This window comes from Apium graveolens, chromosome 7 (assembly GCF_009905375.1).
Source record: "Apium graveolens cultivar Ventura chromosome 7, ASM990537v1, whole genome shotgun sequence".
Classification (NCBI taxonomy): domain Eukaryota; kingdom Viridiplantae; phylum Streptophyta; class Magnoliopsida; order Apiales; family Apiaceae; genus Apium; species Apium graveolens.
In genome coordinates this window covers 31,841,052-31,846,576 of record NC_133653.1, presented here as the reverse complement: position 1 = coordinate 31,846,576, position 5,525 = coordinate 31,841,052, and positions in this window count along the sequence as shown.

Sequence of the window (5,525 nt, the reverse complement as noted above, 5' to 3'; positions counted from 1 at the left end):
CGGCAATACCTCCCCTTTCTGGAAGGGTTGTTCTTCTCAGCTTACATGAAATGAAAAGAAGAGAAAAGAACGAATTGAAGAGAATTGTATATATGAAAAATATACTGCCACAAAATATCTGGCTTGGAACTTACCTCTGAACTATAGAGGTTTGTCATAGGAGAATAAAACATAAACGTATTTATATCAGCATCAAGTATTATAGCATCGTATTTCCCATGCCTAAATATTTTCGCCATTCCGTCCATCATTCTATGGACCCATTCTCTTCCTCGAGCTTATACATAATCACCTTTGAAACTCCTTCGACATCGAAAATCGAATCTGGGACCTCCTTCTATATATCACCGTTACTCGGATTCTATGCTTGCACTGCAACCTTCCTCGTATAGTAATACGACTCTCTATTGATAAGAAAGAATAAATATTCAATAGGTAGATACTCTACTTAATTAGTCTATCAATGATAACTTATACACTACCACGACCCGATTAGTGGTACTCAATCTCAACACCCATTCCAATACAACTCTCACGGTTGTAATCAGCTCATTACTCGCAGAATCATTGCTGCCTTACTATGGTCCACCACTGACCTACTGTAGTCATTCACTTTTCCATAAAATCTTAATATCTAACCATACTGAGTCTATACATGTCGTATCAAATTCTCCTAAGGAGTTAACATAACCACCAATCACAATTCATGAAGAACACTCCAAACTCTGACGTACTTTCATGACATGAAGCAGATAAAATTACAGAAGAGTTTCAATCAAAGCAACGATAGCAGGTTAATACCATTTTTAATCATATGCCTTAAATAGAAGGCTTAACTCAAAGGTTCGTCTAGTCCTTTTGGAAACATGGTCCTGGCTTATCTCAAGATAGGACCTTCTAAGATAGATAGCCCGTTCATGGCGATTACACGAATTAAACCTTTACCAACTACTATTACGGTTGGGTATTGCACAGTCATCAGAAGGAATGTCAATCTTCCAAACCATAATTCAACCTTCACATTTTTAACCATCATCACTGTATTCTTTTGGCCCACGCGCCTATAATTATCCACTTACCTTTAAAGTGTCGGCCACCTCTTTGGCCTTTCCTGATAGTAAAATTTCCTTACAGTCAATATAATTTTAACCACCTCCAAATAAATTTTCTACCTTATTTCCGATCACTGCTTGAGTGAAGATATTTTCCTTAAAATCAGATGGGAAAAAAAATATCACCATTTTTCCATAAGTTATTGCCTCAGTCTTTAGAGGCTAATCACTGTCAAGACTGACTCTCAATCATACTTAGAACATTTTTTATCTTAAGTCCTAATTGCCCTGAACAATTTCGACCATTACTGGTTCGATCCATACTTTCTCGTGGTTTAACACGTGCCCCACTTGGCATCATTATAATTATGTCATATTTCCTTTATCCACATTTCTATTCTTGAGAATTTCGAATATTTCCTTTCTCCTTGTAAAACCTCTAAGGTTATTCTTCAATCGTTCCTCCTGTATTCCCTAGATACAGGGCATATCACAATACCATTTACTAATAGTAGAACCATTGTCTATATACTTCTGAAAAATTTCTCCACTGATCCTTAAAGGTTATTATTACCTTAATCCTTTCCAATTCATACTGTCAAAACTCATACTATCCCTATTAAGGGTGAAATGCCAACCTTTATGCATTCCCCTAGGATTCGTTTTAAGTTACCGATGTTCTATCCTTAATTCCACCTTTAAAAGGTACCTGCATCCTTCCACGAATAAATCAAGTCATATATCCTTGATAGATTATCATATTCATCATTCCCACCTCGATAGTCTATACCTAACTTCATAATAGGATCCTTATTCAAATTGAGGTCAATCCATATGGCCTCCAAAAGATAACAATGGTCATCCGCTTTTCTTTCCTGATTTGGTAATGATAACATGGATGTTCTGGAAGATATTGGTCATGTTCAACGTGAACTTCTTCTTAATAATTCCTTATTTACTTTTGTTGTTTATCTCAACAGTCACCTCAATGTTGGGATATCTTTCATACCTGGCGTCTCCCTTCCTGGGTATCAAGCCACCGGTCTTACACTTCCCATTCTTGAAGGTCACTTCCTTCATCCAATTTTCTTAATTTCTTACTTTCTTGTCTCCTCAGTCTATCCGCGTCTCATTATTTATCCTTCGAATTACCTCAAGGTTTCCTCGAATCCTCCCAACTTAAAGGGGATAAAATATACATAACTCTTATGCCTTCAACCATCAATTTTAACTCATGGTGAATCACCCTCATCCTGACGATTACATACTCTTCTATTTCTATTTCTACGAGTCTTTAGGGTTTCCTCATACCCAACTCCCTTATCATACTTCAACTCTATTGCCCTCGTATTCCTTTCCACTTCAGTTTCTTTTTATTTTCCTTTCTCTTATCAGTTTTTTTTTTTTTGAACCAACACAACATAAGCATTGATTTCAAACATCCCGTCATTCTGGATTCGTGTCCTCATAACGAATCTTGATAACTTTTACAACTTAGATTCATAATTTATCATACTCGTCTGCCTTTGTTCTGGCTCTAAAGCTTTTACACTATCTCCTTATCTTTGGGAATTACTTTCCCAAAAACAATTGACTGGACTTAAATCAGTTTATTATAATCTCTTGCTCCGTGCCTTCCTTGGCCTTTCACCGGCGGGTGGTCTCTCTCTTAGGAGGGTAAGTGATAAAAACAGTCTTTTGTGATTCGTCAATCATTTAGAATCTCAAATGATTCCTATATTTCCTTTAGCCAGGCTCTTGCCTTGACTGGGTCAGCTTGTTCCTTGGAACTCTGAGAGCTTAGCGATTTAAAGGTCCTGAAAGAATTTCCCACCGCACTGTCTCCTCAGGGTGGTGGTTGGGGATAATAGTCTAAGTTCTCTTTAGACAGGTCCATGAATTGCCGTATAGGAGTACCGTCTCGGGTCTCCTTTCCTTACTCGACTTTCTGTTTCCTTAGTATGAAATGTTTCATCCTACTCCCCATAATTGGGGTCATCTTTTAATTTAAAATCCTCATTTTCCACTCCATTATGTCATGGGTTCCTTCTATCTTGATGGCGACCTCCCTGACTATCACGTTCAGGGTTTGCTCTAAATCTTATTCCTCAAACTATGGCTCTCATCTAAGTTCTCATCCTTACGCTCTTGAACTTTCGGAACCCAAATTCTATAGGAATACCTCATTATTCCCTTATCATCTTTCTCGATATTAATCTTTTATCTAATTGTTGGCTCTCTGCCTTTCTTCATAACTTTTTCTGGCACAATATGCTCTTTTCCAATAATTCGGTCTGTATTGCAATCTCAAACAGCTTTTCGGTACCGGCTCCGGTTACCTTCACTACTATTTCCAAAATCTCTTATAAACTCTCCCAAAGACATTATCATCTTGAGTCTCTCCTTTTTACTAAGGGCATCAGCCACCACATTGGCTTTCCCCGAATGATAAAGAATCTCCCAATCATTATTCTTGATTAGCTCTAACCGCCTCCTCTGGCGTATGTTGAGCTCTTTCTACGTAAGAATGTACTAGAGCACTTATGGCTTAGGTATTTCTCGCACTTCTCTCCATACAAGTAATGCCTCCAATCTTTAGGGTAAAACTATTGCCACGAGCCTAAGCTCATGGGCGGGGATATCGAATTTCATATTACCTTAATTGTCTTGACGCAGACGCGATTATCTTGCTGTGCTAAGAAGCACCCTAATTCCTTATGCGAAGCGTCACTTACAAATCACAAAATCTCCTTTTTCCATCCGGCAACGCCAACATAGGGGCCGTCACCAACCTTTGCTTCAGTTCTTAAAAGCTGTTCTCGCATTTCTCTGTCTATTCGAACTTCTCAGTCTTATGAGTAAGCCGCGTTAAAGGGCTACTATCTTTACAACTTGAACGAACCACCGGTAGTGACCGGCCAATCCTATTTCTGGTAGCCGACCAAACCATGGTCATCAATTCATCAGTGGTCCTTTATCCAATCCTGTCAGGATCCTCCATGGGATCCTCCTCAACAACTATCCCTTCTAGGATGACATCCTCAATATCAACATCATCCGGTCCTGCGTTAGGACGCTCTATCGGATCCACAATCCGATCTCCAATTAGTAATAAAACATCATCGCGCTGTTGCTCCTCAACCTCAGGGTTCGGAGTGCCGCTACCATATACGATAACGAATTACGCTCCTATCACGATATTTATAAGGGTTCCCATAAGGGTTTTAACTGTCAGTACTACGTTAGGTAGCCCGACTATGAACTTGGCAAGAGTTCTTATTATCTTAGTGAACTTATTATCTTAACGTCACATCATCTCTGAGGTTTATAACGCTTAGCTCTGATACCATTTCTGTAACACCCCCAGATCCGGGGTCGGGGATCCGGGTCGTCACGGTCTTTCTTTCCACAATATCACTTCACTTAATTAATAATAAATAACCTTATGCTGTGACCCCACACTAACACACACCACAACCCGTTATAGTCTCAGAGATGAAATTTAAATAAGTACAAGTCTTTGAATCCACAATTTAAAAGTTATTACAACCCAAAATGATTACTTGATAAATTTACAGTTAATTGCCATTATCTGCCACAAGTTATAATTATACATAATTGATTCTCAAAAGTAGATGGTCTGATCTACAATAGATCTACCTCTGCAGCTATAGCAGCTACAACATCAACGGGAAGACGCGGGACGCTTCCCACGCGCTTGCACTGGGTCTGCTGGAGTCTGGCCATCTTTCCTAACTGTTGTTGTGTGATGAAGAAATAAAGCAAGGGTGAGCAGCAAGCCCACCAAAATAATATGTATAATGATTTACAATATATGAGCCTACTCATAATACTCATGAAAGTCTTGGTCAAAAGAAATGAACCAAGTTTGATATCTTAATGCGATGAAGTCGCAAAATATTCAGTATATATACATATATACTTTTCAAAATATTGGAAGTCCTCTTCCATGCATAATATACACAAAGTCCCAGTGTATAACTGTATAAAAAATATCGTTGCAAGGTGATCTCATATATCTAACCTTGTCTCAACGTTTTTCTGAAAATCTTTGTCATTCATAAGACAATTATTAATTAGATATAAGTTTAAAAGATGAGGTTACCAAATACCCCAATATACTGATATCTTTCCCAATACTACTTGAACTACCACCGTTCAAGTCATAATCAGTTTCAAAAGTTCATCACATAGATGAGACTACAAGACAAGATTTGAATAGATTCAATCTTTGAAATATTATTGAATGAAAAAAAGTTACGAGATACTTTATTTAGTCCCGATATATATATATCCACATATATATCTCTTTAAACATTTCCTGGAATCTCTGTTATGTAAAGTATGAACAGAGTTTGAAACATCCAATGAATTTTGGAAAGGAAAAGAATTTTGGCATAAACCAGATATCTTGCTGATCAGGCAAAGATACCAATAAGTAACCTTTTCTAC